The sequence below is a fragment of the Arabidopsis thaliana genome, chromosome 4 (assembly GCF_000001735.4).
Source record: "Arabidopsis thaliana chromosome 4, partial sequence".
Classification (NCBI taxonomy): domain Eukaryota; kingdom Viridiplantae; phylum Streptophyta; class Magnoliopsida; order Brassicales; family Brassicaceae; genus Arabidopsis; species Arabidopsis thaliana.
In genome coordinates this window covers 3,037,405-3,053,301 of record NC_003075.7, presented here as the reverse complement: position 1 = coordinate 3,053,301, position 15,897 = coordinate 3,037,405, and the positions used below count along the sequence as shown (strand labels likewise).

Below are 15,897 nucleotides of genomic sequence, written 5' to 3'. Positions count from 1 at the left end.
GAATTCTCCACCGTTCGATCGAGTAATGCGTAATTCTAGAAGATGCTTGATCCTTTACTCGAGCTTGAATTATTTGGAGACCAAGGAGTGAAGTTGTGTGACCCCACTTATTCCCCCAACACTCCTTTACTCGATGGACAAAGAAATTACCCATGCTCCTCACCATTTCCAATCAACGTTTCTATCTCTTCCAAAAACAAACCAAAGACCATTCTCCTCCACCCATTGAATTGAATTCGCCAAACCCTTTTGAAACTCTCTCTTTCATCATCTCATTTTTGCAATTCTCTATCTCTCACAAAGCTTCAAAAGTTTCATCCCAAACTCTCCCTATCACTCTTCAAGAATTCGTTCTCACCTTCACCAATACTTCACCAAAGTTACTCGATCACTCCCAAGTCTATCCTCACACATTTAATCGGTTTTAAGCACAAAATTTCATCACCAAAGAAACCGAATCCATTCCACTTTGATACCCCTTGGAGAGTTGTTCTTGTTTGCCCTGTTGAAGCTCACCACCAATCTCCATGGATTCAAGGAGAAAGAGTTCATCTCGGGGTAGAAGATCCTCCGTTGATAACGAAGAAGTTGAGGCGTTTGACATGAGTGGCATGACTGAACGCCAAATTTGCCAAGATCGTTGTGCTCAAAGATCAAGCTTGATTCTAGGTGGAAGCTCAAGCCGCTCAGCCATGTTAAGAGAAGAAGTAGCTCGGGGAAAGAGGGTTGTTGAGGTTGAGGAAGTACACCGTGAAGAGGCAGTCTTCGAAGAAGCGGTCATGAGGAAGAGGTTGAGATCATCGGGGATGATACACTAGCCCCGGTTGGCAAAAGAAACCGACCAAGGAGGAAGAGAGAGCCAACCCCAAGTGAGTACTATCAATACTTGAAGGAGTTAAAGTTTGAGCTTGGTATTTGTGGTGATGTGGAATACTTCATGGAATTGGCCAATCTTGCAACGTTCATGAGCTGCCAATGTGGAGGATTTAAAGAGGAGAGCTGCCAACTCCTTTCAACCCTCAAGGTTCACTTTTGTGTTGATGATTCGGAGAAAGAAGAAAGAGGAGGGCTTGGTTACATAAATTTCAAGGTTGGGGGTGTCGAGCTTGATATTAGCCACCTTGATACCATTTTTGGGTTTCCAAGTGGAGAAAGAATCCGCCAAGACTATGACCAAGATGAGATAAAATCTCTTTGGACAACAATTGCCGGTCCAAAGCCCTACTCGCCCGCCAAGAGCAAGAGTTCTTCAATTCGAAGTCTCGTGATTAGATACCTCCACCAATGTATCGCCATTACCCTTTTCCCAAAGAAGACTACCAGATTCGTTTATGAAGGAGAGCTATTCATGATTGCTCAAGCTTTGGTCTTCATTCTGAGAGAGACCGAGGATGGGAGGAAGATGGCGGGTGATAGAGTAGACACTTCGTTGACTGTCGTTCTTTTGGACCACCTACTGAGCTATAGAGAGTATGTTGCAACCATCCATCTCTCGGGGATTTGCGGAAGTCTTTGTGTTGGTGGTCTCTTAACACCAATCTTAGGAGCTTCAAGGATACAATTTGGAACCCCTGACGTGTTCCCCAAGTTCATCGACCTCAACTATCTCAAGGGGAAGGATTTTCTTGAAAAGAAGACTCCGGCGGATCATTATATCTTCAAGTTCAACCATCCAAAGCTTGGACCTTCTTTGTTACCTCTACCTTGCGAGAACCGGACTTCATTGAAGACAAGGCACAACATCAACTTCATGCCATCTCCCTCTTCCCTGAACATCGACATCGAAGGAGCTAGAGAAGATGAACAAGAGTATACTCAAGCTGACTATGAGCAACAAGAATATTATACTCAAGCTGACTATGAGCAGCAAGTCGAGTTCGAGCAACTTAGCGAACAACCGGAGCAAGAGACCAAAGAATTCAAGCAAGCTCATTATGAAGCAGATGCTGATCAAGGAGGAGATGAGATAACTGAAGTTTACAAGAAGCTCCGTGTGCTTGAAGAGCTTGGGAACCTTCACAGCAAAACGATGAAGGGTTTCAAGAAGAAGATGAGAACAATGAAGAAATCACTAAAGAGTATGGCTAGTCAAATCAAAGACTTCTAGAGCAAGCCAAGGCCACCGTCTCCCACCCCCGAAGTAAGAAGAAGCGGTTCCACAAGGAGGGCTGAAAGGAGGGCTGAAAGGATTGATCAACCCCGAGCTTCATCACTCGAGCCTCGGGAAGTGATCTCCGAGTTGAGAGAGCCAAGGAGTAGGCAGAGACGAGGTTCTACACGCTCGACCAACTACTCGACCAGACAGAACGAGCAAAATCCTCCCGCGTCAACATCTGCCCCTTCTTATATTCTATAGAGTATGGACGATTAAGTTTTCATCTACTTCACCTGACCGCTGAGGTAACACCACCACCACCATTGTACATACCATAGCATTTTTATTTTTCTATGTGTGTTTTGTGTTTTGGTCTTGAATTCTTTCTCCGATTTTTATTACACAAGGGACTGTGTAATTTAAGTTTCATTTTAGGATTGTATACAGAGTGTTTGCATTTAGGATTGCTAATTTGCATAGGGGATAATGATGATTTCAAACCGTTAAGTATGTTTTGATTCAATGAAGTAAGTTCAATGCCGAGGTTGTTAGTTTTCTTTTGCATAACCGATTGGTTCTCTGAAGTAAGACCGCTCCCTGCTTTGAATTTACAACTTGACTATACTGCTTTGATTCGAAACTCGCTTATCTGATGTCATTCCCTATCTATTAGAACCTGAACTAAATTTGCAATTATCATGTATATGCATTGTTTGTGAACTCATGGCTACCATATACATACTTGGATTATCTTATTCACTTCACCACCCTTTGGTAATCCAAGTAGTTGACTCTCATTTTTAGAGCAGTTTCCAATACCTTGAGCCTAGCCTAATTTCAAGCTAAAGATCATTTGTGTGTGATTGTGAGGTCTTTTTCGATTGAGCTTGGTATAACGTGTTAGGTATGAGCCGACAAGACCAGTCTTTCATGTAGACCTAGCCGACGCTTTTTGAGTTAGCTAGGACTAGGTGGTGACTTGTATTTGGGATTGGGATGATGTATGGAATGATTGGAAAAGAGAATGGGAATGAAAAAAAAAGAAAAAAAAAAGAGAGTAAAAGTTTAGAGTTCTTAAGGGGGATACAAAAAGTGTTAGTGTAGTAAAGGGTTTGGAATTCAAAGAAGTTAGGCATTGTAATTCAAAGAAAAGGGTAAACGCCCTATATGCTAAGATTAGAAGAAAAGCCTTAAGTGTGTCAAAGTTTAAAACCAAACCCGCTAGACTCTTGAATCGTTTTAAAGAAGAACCCCTTACAACTTGAACCAAAAAGAGAAAGAATGAGAAAAAGGGTAGAGTTAGGACACCTATAGGACTGGGATCATCTTCTGAGCTATCATACGATATCATTGGGTAGATGGGAGTCTATTCTTGTATGTTTCCATTGGATTTTACCTTTAGCATTCTACTAAAGCTCAATCTTTTCTCTGAGTGTCTCCTGTTACTCGACCAATCATTAGAGGAACCATTTTTGTCTCTTAGCCTAAGCCTGAAACCAATTGAGTTCATAACCATTGCATTGCTTGATCCATTGTTCGTGCTTAATGAATGTTAAAGGGAATTGGTTAAGGCAGGTTGTTAGGTTGCATTGTGACGAGTATGGCTAAAGTTTTTAAGTAAGGGTCTATCATCTTGCAACCTAGAATTAGCTACCTGAACATTTAGCTTACCAGTTCTATATGCATGCTTCGGTTTTTGAATCCCCACCTTCAAACCTCTTCTTCAATTTAAGATTTTTTGTTTGCTTGAGGGCAAGCAAGAGATAAGTTTGGGGGAGTTGATAACACTGTAATTTACTCATTTTAGGTGTGTATTTATCATCATTTAGCTTAGTGATCACTCATTATATCAAATCATTTTGCATCACATTTAGCTTATTTTGCACACTTAGGCAATTAGGATCATCTTGCATACATATTGCATGTTTTGGTGTGTTTTCAGGTGCAGAAAGAGCTTACAAGGCATTCTACTCGACCCTCTACTCTATCAAACCAGGAGGGAAGCATAAGAGCATTCTACTCGACCGGTTTACTCGATCTAGGCAGCCATGGAGGAGGCAGCAGACTTTACTCGACCCTCCTTCTCAATCCTCTAATCGACCAGTTTACTCGAGCAAGGGCAACCTACTCTACAAGACTTGTTGATCATTCAAAGCGTCTTCTGATTCTCCTGATTCCCAACAAGACATTTGAGCATAAGAATAGGAGAGGAAGAAGCAACTACTTGACCAATTGATCACTCGGAGCATGGACACAAAGGCGCAGACTTTGCAGCACCCTCTTTACTCGATCCCCAAGATCGAGCACTCGCCCAAACATCCTCAAGTCTCTTGTCTTCTAGTAAATCTAGGGTTTTCAATACTTTAGTATAAATAGATCACTTTGGGATTTGTCCAAAGGATCTAGCTTTTATCTCTTAGTTTTTCTTTGTGTTCTTGAATCTTCAAAACTTAATTACTCTTAATCTATTTCGTTTTTGCATTTGGTTCTTTAAGTAATGTCGTTTAGCTTGTTTAGATCTACATTTTGATATGATTTCAATAATTTCTGGGTTTGTGTTCTTGAGTATGTTGCTTGAGTAGTGATTAGGGTTCTTGAGGATGAATAAGATTAGGGTAATCTCTAGGTTAGTCAGGTGGTTAAGATTAGGTTAGATCCCTTCTGGATTCGTTGGCCCCTATGCGGTTTTCGCTGGCTAATGTAGACATTCGACCATAGGTATCCAGCGTCCAAAAGACGTTCAAATGGATTCCGGATCTACGAATACCAGAGATTTGTAGACTCTAGACAAGGAGTTTGGCTAGACTGCTTATTGAATTTGGTTGATTGGTTCTAAACCCTGTTTTGCTATGTTTCATCAACGAAAGTTGAGATTAGGAAGTTGTAGAGTTACGGGGGTCTCGGTCACGAGAATGGATTGACCCGGTTTCTGAATCTATCGTCTAGGGTATCTCCCTTTCACCTGTTAGCCACCTCATGAACCCTAAAGTTGCTCTTATCAATGAATCCATCCTTAGGACTTCTATTGTTCTTAGATTTATATGTATTCACCCCCTGATTGCACTTTGATTTACCTGTAATTTGTGTCACCTGTTGATTGCATTTTAGTTCTTAAATTTGTTGCCTATTGGTATTACTCGACCCAATGATCGAGTAGGGCTTTTAAGTTCATATTTTTGCTTGTTTGAATCCTCACCTAGGATTGTTACTAGAAACCAATCATTTCTATAATTTGGCTTGACTTAGTTGATTCTGTACAAATTTTGATAGCTAGCAATAACAGTGGACTGGATTGACACCCCCTATAGCTGCATCGACATGTTAGTGTTTAAAGGGAATTGAACTGAACACACCACACTTCTGCAAATAACTAGGCATAAAAACCTAGTTATCACGGACTTTGGCTACACTATCAAAGCTTCGAAAAGCAATAAGAAGCTTGGTTAATATTTCAGAGTCAAATATGACTAGATGTCATGTGTATGATTGAGTATAAGAACTAAAACCGCAACTGGTTTCCATAAGCTAAACTAGTGGTTCCTTATTAGAAGATACAATGCCAAAGACTCATACGGACTTCGGCTACACCATCAAAGCTTTGAGAAGCAATAAAAAGCTTGGTTAGTGTTTCAGAGTCAAATATGACGATATGTCCTGTGTATGGTTGAGTATAAGAACTAGAATCTCAACTGGATCTTGAAAGCCTAAGTAGTATCTCCTTGTCAGAAGATACAACGCAAAAGACTCATACAAAGTTCGGCTACACCATCAAAGCTTTGAGAAGCAAGAAGAAGCTTTCTTAGTGTTTTGGAGACAAATATGACTAGATGTCAAGTGTATGATTGAGTATAAAAACTAGAACCGCAACCGGTTCCGAAAAGCTAAAGTAATGCTTCCTTGTTAGAAGATACAAAGCCAAAGACTCATACGGACTTCGGCTACACCATCAAAGCTTGGAAAAGCAATAAGAAGCTTGGTTAGTATTTTGGACTCAAATATGACTAGATGTCATGTGTATGATTGAGTATAAGAACTAAAACCGCAACTGGTTTCCATAAGCAGAAGTAGTGGTTCCTTATTAGAAGATACAAAGCCAAAGACTCATACGGACTTCGGCTCCACCATCAAAGCTTTGAGAAGCAATAAAAAGCTTGGTTCGTGTTTCAGAGTCAAATATGACTACATGTCATGTGTACGATTAAGTATAAGAACTGGAATCTCAACTAGATCTTGAAAGCTTAAGTAGTATCTCCTTGTTAGAAGATACAAAGCAAAAGATTCATACGGCGTTTGGCTACACCATCAAAGCTTTGAGAAGCAATAAGAAGCTTGGTTAGTGTTTTGGAGTGAAATATGAATAGATGTCATTTGTATGATGAGTATAAGAACTAGAACCGCAATCGGTTCCCAATAGCTAAAGTAGTGTTTCCTTGTTAGAAGATACAAAGCCAAAGACTCATACGGACTTCGGCTACACAATCAAAGCTTGGAAAAGCAATAAGAAGCTTGGTTAGTATTTTGGAGTCAAATCTGACTAGATGTTATGTGTATGATTGAGTATAAGAACTAAAACCGCAACTGGTTTCCATAAGCTAAAGTAGTGGTTCCTTACTAGAAGATACAAAGCCAAAGACTCATACGGACTTCGGCTAACCCATGAAAGCTTTGAGAAGCTATTAAAAAGCTTGGTTATTGTTTCAGAGTCAAATATGACTACATGTCATGTGTATGATTGAGTATAAGAACTAGAATATCAACTTGATCTTGAAAGCCTAAGTAGTATCTCCTTGTTAGAAGATACAAAGCAAAAGACTCATACAGAGTTCGACTACACCATCAAAGCTTTGAGAAGCAATAAGAAGCTTGGTTAGTGTTTTGGAGACAAATATGAATAGATGTCATTTGTATGATTGAGTATAAGAACTAGAACCGGAACCGGTTCCCAAAAGCTAAAGTAGTATTTCCTTGTTAGAAGATACATAGCCAAAGACTCATACGGAGTTCAGTTACACCAATAAAGTTTGGAAAAGCAATAAGAAGCTTGGTTAGTATTTTGGAGTCAAATATGACTAGATGTAATGTGTATGATTGAGTATAAGAACTAGAACTGCAACTGGTTCCTAAAAGCTAAAGTAGTGGTTCCTTATTAGAAGATACAATGCCAAACACTCATACGAACTTCGGCTACACTATCAAAGCTTTGAGAAGCAATAAAAAGCTTGGTTAGTGTTTCAGAGTCAAATATGACTATATGTCATGTGTATGATTGAGTATAAGAACTAGAATCTCAACTAGATCTTGAAAGCCTAAGTAGTATCTCCTTGTTAGAAGATACAAAGCAAAAGACTCATACGGAGTTCGGCTACACCATCAAAGCGTTGAGAAGCAAGAAGAAGATTTGTTAGTGTTTCGGAGACAAATATGACTAGATGTCATGTCTATGATTGAGTATAAGGACTAGAACCACAACCAGTTCCAAAAAGCTAAAGTAGTGCTTCCTTGTTAGAAGATACAAAGCAAAAGACTCATACAGACTTCGGCTACACCATCAAAGCTTGGAAAAGCAATAAGAAGCTTGGTTAGTATTTTGGAGTCAAATATGACTAGATGTCATGAGTATGATCGAATATAAGAACTAAAACCGCAACTAGTTTCCATAAGCTAAATTAGTGGTTCCTTATTAGAAGATACAAAGCCAAAGACTCATATGGACTTCAGCTACACCATTAAAGCTTTCAGAAGCAATAATAAGCTTGGTTAATGTTTCATAGTCAAATATGACTACATGTCATGTGTATGATTGAGTATAAGAACTAGAATCTCAACTGGATCTTGAAAGCCTAAATAATATCTCCTTGTTAGAAGATACAAAGCAAAAGATTCATACAGAGTTCAGCTACACCATCAAATCTTTGAGAAGCAATAAGAAGCTTGGTTAGTTTTTTGGAGTCAAATATGAATAGATGTCATTTGTATGATTGAGTATAAGAACTAGAACCGGAACCGGTCCCAAAACCTAAAGTATTGTTTCCTTGTTAGAAGATACAAAGCAAAAGACTCATACGGACTTCGGCTACACCATCAAAGCTTGGAAAAGCAATAAGAAGCTTGGTTAGTATTTTGGAGTCAAATATGACTATATGTCATGTGTTTGATTGAGTATAAGAACTACAACCGTAATTGGATTCCATAAGCTAACGTAGTGGTTCCTTATTAGAAAATACAAAGCCAAAGACTCATACGGACTTCGGCTACACTATTAAAGCTTTGAGAAGCTATAAAAAAGCTTGGTTATTGTTTAAGAGTCAAATATGACTACATATCATGTGTATGATTGAATATAAGAACTAGAATCTCAACTGGATCTTGAAAGCCTAAGTAGTATCTCCTTGTTAGAAGGTACAAAGCAAAAGACTCATATAGAGTTCGGCTACACCATCAAAGCTTTGAGAAGCAATAAGAAGCTTGGTTAGTGTTTTGGAGTGAAATATGAATAGATGTCATTTGTATGATTGAGTATTAGAACTAGAACCGCAACCGGTTCCCAAAAGCTAAAGTAGTATTTCCTTGTTAGAAGATACAAAGCCAAAGACTCATACGGACTTCGGTTACACCAATAAAGTTAGGAAAAGCAAAAAGAAGCTTGGTTAGTATTTTGGAGTCAAATATGACTAGATGTCATGTGTATGATGGAGTATAAGAACTAGAACCGCAACTGGTTTCCAAAAGCTAAAGTAGTGGTTCCTTATTAGAAGATACAACGCCTAAGACTCATACGGACTTCGGCTACACTATCAAAGCTTTGAGAAGCAATAAAAAGCTTGGTTAGTGTTTCAGAGTCAAATATGACTATATGTCATGTGTATGATTGAGTATAAGAACTAGAATCTCAACTGGATCTTGAAAGCCTAAGTAGTATCTCCTTGTTAGAAGATACAAAGCAATAGACTCATACGGAGTTTGGTACACCATCAAAGCTTTGAGAAGCAAGAGGAAGTTTTGTTAGTGTCTTGGGACAAATATGACGAGATTTCATGTGTATGATTGAGTATAAGGACTAGAACCGCAACCGGTTCCGAAAAGCTAAAGTATTGCTTCCTTGTTAGAGGAAACAAAGCCAAAGACTCATACGGACTTCTGCTACACCATCAAAGCTTTGAAAAGCAAAAAGAAGCTTGGTTAGTATTTTGGAGTCAAATATGACTAGATGTCATGTGTAATTTTGAGTATAAGAACTAAAACCGCAATTGGTTTCCATAAGCTAAAGTAGTGGTTCCGTATTAGAAGATACAAAGCCAGAGACTCATATGGACTTCGGCTACACCATCAAATCTTTGAGAAGCTATAAAAAAGCTTGGTTATTGTTTCATAGTCAAATATGACTACATGTCATGTGTTTGAGTGAGTATAAGAAATAGAATCTTAACTGGATCTTGAAAGCCTAAGTAGTATCTCCTTGTTAGAAGATACAAAGCAAAAGACTCATATAGAGTTCGGCTACACCATCAAAGCTTTGAGAAGCAAAAATAAGCTTGGTTAGTATTTTGGAGTCAAATATGACTAGATGTCATGTGTATGATGGAGTATAAGAACTAGAACCGCAACTGGTTTACAAAAGCTAAAGTAGTGGTTCCTTATTAGAAGATACAAAGCCTAAGACTCATACGGACTTCGGCTACACCATCAAAGCTTTGAGAAGCAATAAAAAGCTTGGTTAGTGTTTCAGAGTCAAATATGACTATATGTCATGTGTATGATTGAGTATTAGAACTAGAATCTTAACTGGATCTGGAAAGCCTAAGTAGTATCTCCTTGTTAGAAGATACAAAGCAAAAGACTCATACGGAGTTTGGTACACCATCAAAGCTTTGAGAAGCAGGAGGAAGTTTTGTTAGTGTCTTGGGACAAATATGACGAGATGTCATGTGTATGATTGAGTATAAGGAATAGAACCGCAACCGGTTCCGAAAAGCTAAAGTATTGCTTCGTTGTTAAAGGATACAAAGCCAAAGACTCATACGGACTTCTGCTACACCATCAAAGCTTTGAAAAGCAAAAAGAAGCTTGGTTAGTATTTTGGAGTCAAATATGACTAGATGTCATGTGTATTATTGAGTATAAGAACTAAAACCGCAATTGGTTTCCATAAGCTAAAGTAGTGGTTCCGTATTAGAAGATACAAAGCCAGAGACTCATATTGACTTCGGCTACACCAACAAATCTTTGAGAAGCTATAAAAAAGCTGGTTATTGTTTCAGAGTCAAATATGACGACATGTCATGTGTTTGAGTGAGTATAAGAAGTAGAATCTTAACTAGATCTTGAAAGCCTAAGTAGTATCTCCTTGTTAGAAGATACAAAGCAAAAGACTCATATAGAGTTCGGCTACACCATCAAAGCTTTGAGAAGCAATAAGAAGCTTGGTTAGTGTTTTGGAGTCAAATATGAGTAGATGTCATTTATATGATTGAGTATAAGAACTAGAACCGCAACCAATTCCCAAAAGCTAAAGTAGTATTTCCTTGTTAGAAGATACATAGCCAAAGACTCAAACGGACTTCGGTTACACCAATAAAGTTTGGAAAAGCAATAAGAAGCTTGGTTAGTATTTTGGAGTCAAATATGACTAGATGTCATGTGTATCATTGAATATAAGAACTAAAACCGCAACTAGTTTCCATAAGCTAAAGTAGTGGTTCCTTATTAGAAGATACAAAGCCAAAGACTCATACGAACTTCAGCTACACCATCAAAGCTTTGAGAAGCAATAAAAAGCTTGGTTAATGTTTCAGAGTGAAATATGACTACATGTCATGTGTATGATTGAGTATAAGAACTAGAATCTCAACTGGATCTTGAAAGCCTAAATAGTATCTCCTTGTAAGAAGATACAAAGCAAAAGATTCATACAGAGTTCGGCTACACCATTAAATCTTTGAGAAGCAATAAGAAGGTTGGTTAGTTTTTTGGAGTCAAATATGAATAGATGTCATTTGTATGATTGAGTATAAGAACTAGAACCGGAACCGGTCCCAAAACCTAAAGTATTGTTTCCTTGTTAGAAAGCAAAAGACTCATACGAACTTCGGCTACACCATCAAAGCTTAGAAACGCAATAAGAAGCTTGGTTAGTATTTTGGAGTCAAATATAACTATATGTCATGTGTATGATTGTGTATAGGAACTACAACCGTAATTGGATTCCGTAAGCTAAAGTAGTGGTTCCTTATTAGGAGATACAAAGCCAAAGACTCATACGGACTTCGGCTACACTAAGCTAAAGTAGTGGTTCCTTATTAGGAGATACAAAGCCAAAGACTCATACGGACTTCGGCTACACTATCAAAGCTTTGAGAAGCTATAAAATAGCTTGGTTATTGTTTAAGAGTCAAATATGACTACATATCATGTGTATGATTGAATATAAGAACTAGAATCTCAACTGGATCTTGAAAGCCTAAGTAGTATCTCCTTGTTAGAAGGTACAAAGCAAAAGACTCATATAGAGTTCGGCTACACCATCAAAGCTTTGAGAAGCAATAAGAAGCTTGGTTAGTGTTTTGGAGTGAAATATGAATAGATGTCATTTGTATGATTGAGTATTAGAACTAGAACCGCAACCAGTTCCCAAAAGCTAAAGTAATATTTCCTTGTTAGAAGATACAAAGCCAAAGACTCATATGGACTTCGGTTACACCAATAAAGTTAGGAAAAGCAAAAAGAAGCTTGGTTAGTATTTTGGAGTCAAATATGACTAGATGTCATGTCTATGATGGAGTATAAGAACTAGAACCGCAACTGGTTTCCAAAAGCTAAAGTAGTGGTTCCTTATTAGAAGATACAAAGCCTAAGACTCATACGGACTTCGGCTACACCATCAAAGCTTTGAGAAGCAATAAAAAGCTTGGTTAGTGTTTCAGAGTCAAATATGACTATATGTCATGTGTATGATTGAGTATAGGAACTAGAACCGCAGCCGATTCCTAAAAGCTAGAGTAATGTTTCCTTGTTAGAAGATACAAAGCCAAAGAGTCTTACGGAGTTTGGTACACCATCAAGGCTTTGAGAAGCAAGAGGAAGTTTAAGAACTAGAACTGCAACCAGTTTCCAAAAGCTAAATTAATGGTTTTCGGCTAAAGATACGGATTTTTGGCTACACCATCAAAGCTTTGAAAAGCAATAAAAAGCTTGCTTAGTGTTTTAGCGTAAAATATAACTATATGTCAAGTGTATAATTGAGTATAAGAACTAGAATCTAACTTGGATCTTGAAAGCTTAAGTAATGTTTCCTTGTTAGAAGATACAAAGCCAAAGACTCGTACGGACTTCGGCTTCACCATCAAAGCTTTGAGAAGCAATAAGAAGCTTGATAGGTGTTGTGGAGTCAAATATGACTATATGTCATGTGTATGATTGAGTATAAGAACTAGAACCGCAACCGGTTCCCAAAAGCTAAAGTAATGTTTCCTTGTTAGAAAATACAAAGCCAAAGACTCTTACGGATTTCGGCTACACCATCAAAGCTTTGAGAAGCAATAAGAAGCTTGGTTAGTTTTTTGGACTCAAATATGACTAGATGTCATGTGTTCGATTGAGTATAAGAACTAGAACCGCAACAGGTTCCCAATAGCTAAAGTAGTGTTTCCAAGTTAGAAGATACAAAGCAAAAGACTCATACGGACTTCGGCTATACCATCAAAGTTTATGAGCAATAAGAAGATTGGTTAGTGTTTTGGAGTTAAATATGACTAGATGTCATGTGTACGATTGAGTTTAACAGCTAGGACTGCAACTGGTTCCCAAAAGCTAAAGTAGTGTTTTCTTGTTAGAAGATACAAAGCCAAAGACGCATACGGACTTCGGCTACACCATCAAATTTTTGAGAAGCAATAAGGATCTTGGTTAGTTTTTTGGAGTCAAATATGACTAGATGTCATGTGTATGATTGAGTATAAGAACTAGAACCGCAAACGGTTCCAAAAGCTAAAGTAGTGTTTCCTTGTTAGACGATACGAAGACAATGACTCATACGGACTTCGGCTTCACCATCAAAGCTTTGAGAAGCAGGAAGAATCTTGGTTAGTGTATGGGAGTCAAACATGACTAGATGTCATGTATATGATTTAGTATAAGAACTAGAACATGAATCTGTTCCCAAAAGCAAAAATAATGTTTTCTTGTTAGTATACCATCAAAGTGTATGAGCAATAAGAAGCTTGGTTAGTGTTTTGGAGTTAAATATGACTAGATATCATCTGTATGATTGAGTATAAGGAAACAGTACTACTTTAGCTTTTAGGAACTAATTGTGGTTCTAGTTCTTATATAGAATCATAGACATGACATCTAGTCATATTTGACTCCAAAACACTAACCAGGCTTTTTATTGCTTTTCAAAGATTTGATGGTGTAGCCGAAATCCGTATGAGTCTTTGGCTTTGTATCTTTAACAAGGAACCACTACTTTAGCTTTTGAGAACCGATTGCGGTTCTATTTCTTATACTCAGTCATACACAGGACATCTAGTTATATTTGACTCCAAAACACTAACCAACCTTCTTATTTTTTCTCAGAGCTTTGATGGGTAGCCGTTCGTATGAGTCTCATGGTTTGTATTTTCTAACAAGGAAACAGTACTACTTTAGCTTTTCGTAACCGATTGCGGTTCTAGTTCTTATATAGAATCATACATATGACCTCTAGCCATATTTGACTCCAAAACACTAACAAAGATTCTATTGCTTCTAAAAGCTTTGATGGTGTAGCAGAAGTACGTATGAGTCTTTGGCTTTGTATCTTCTAACTTGGAAACACTACTTTAGCCTTTGGGAACCAGTTGCGATTCTATTTCTGTTACTCAATCGAACACATGACATCTAGTCATATTTGACTCCAAAAGACCAACCAAGCTTCTTATTGCTTCTCAAAGCTTTGATGGTGTAGCCAAAATCCGTAAGACTCTTTGGCTTTGTATCTTCTAACAAGGAAACATTACTCTAGCTTTTAGGAATCGGCTGCGGTTCTAGTTCCTATACTCAATCATACACATGACATCTAGTCATATTTGACTCCAAAACACTAACTAAGCTTCTTATTGCTTCTCAAAGCTTTAATGGTGTAGCCGAAGTCAGTATGAGTCTTTGGCTTTGTATCTTTTAGAAGGGAAACTCTACTTTAGCTTTTGGGAACCGATTGCGGTTCTAGTTCTTATACTCAATCATACACATGACATCTAGTCATATTTGACTCCAAAACCCTAACCAAACTTTTAATTGCTTTTCAAAGATTTGATGGTGTAACCGAAGTCCGTATGAAGCTTTTGTTTTGTATCGCTAACATGGAACCACTACTTGAGCTTTTGGGAACCGGTTGCAGTTCAAGTTCTTATACTCTGTCATACACATGACATCTGGTCGTATTTAACTCTCAGACACTAACCAAGCTTCTTATTGCTTCTCAAAGTTATGATGGTGTAGCCATTCGTATGGTTCTTTGGGTTTGTATCTTCTAACAAGGAAACTCTATTTTAGCTTTTGGGAACCAGTTGCAGTTCTAGTTCCTCTACTCAATCATACACATGACATCTAGTTTTATTTTATTCCAAAACGCTAACCAAGCTTCTTATTGTTTCTCAAAGAATTGATGGTGTAGCCGAAGTCCGTATGACTCTTTGGATTTGTATCTTCTAACAAGGAAACATTACTTTAGCTTTTTGGAACCACTACAAGAATATGGATTATTTATAGCACTATAATATAGCAGTTAACCATGTTGTGCTATAATTTATAACCGGCTAAACTTTTATAGCGTTTGGTAATTTCACAACGCTATAATCTCGTACCCGGTAAATAAAAAATGACGCGGGTCATGTTTTTGAATTTAGGGTTATTGTTCTATAGCATTACCATTAATTAAACGCTACCTAATGTAATAGCGCGGATTAATTTTGTTGCCGCCGAAACAAAAAAATTAGCCTAAAAATATTCTAAGTGAAAAAACTATTTGTGTTCTTTCTCGACTGTTTCCCTCCCTATTCGTGTTCTTCCCTATTCATGTTCTGCTCTAATCGATTCTTCTTCTCTCTGTCTCACTTTGTGTTCGTGTTCTTGCTCAACGACTCTATTCAATCTCTCTTGACGACTCTCGCTACTCCTTAGCTTCTCAGTCACAGATCTGTTTCTAATTTGAGAAGGTTATGTGCCTTTTCTAATCGATTTAGGGATTGCATGTCCAAATTCTCTTGTTTGAGCATCGATTTGGGGTTTTAATCAGTTTTAGGGTTTCGTTTTCAGGTTCTCAGAAGCTTTTGGTAGCCGTGTCTCGAAGATTTCAATGGTTTCTATTTGACAGGTATGTTATTTTGACTTAGTTTGAATAGATTTCTGTAGTTCTTAGTTTGCATATATCGATTTGAGTTTCTTTCAGAATTGAACTTGAGGATTCACTTGTATTGATTTGAGTTTCTAATAGAATTGAACTTGAGTATTCACTTAGCTTGTATCGATTTTGAATGTCATATAGCTTTGAACTTGAGTATTCACTTGTATCGATTTGTGTTTCTTATAAAATTGACCTTGAGTATTCACTTGTATCGATTTTGAACTTGAGTATTGATTTTGAATTTGAACTTGAGTAATAACACAGAACTTGAATTGATAGTGAACTTGAGTTTATGAAATTTCTCATTTTGTCTTTGCTCTTTGAGTTTTGTTTGCTTATATAGCTGAATGCTAATATATATATATATATATATATAAGTAATATCATATATATGGGGTTGGAGCTTGGTGGTCTTTTAAAA

General features: G+C 37.6%; 1 pseudogene across 1 annotated transcript; it reads left to right on the top strand.

Annotated features, from left to right (window-relative positions):
• Positions 1 to 527: 527 nt before the first annotated feature.
• AT4G06474 lies at positions 528 to 2,107 on the top strand (annotated as a pseudogene; the record flags this gene model as incomplete). Its single annotated transcript has 1 exon — positions 528 to 2,107.
• Between the last annotated feature and the right edge of the window lie 13,790 nt (positions 2,108 to 15,897).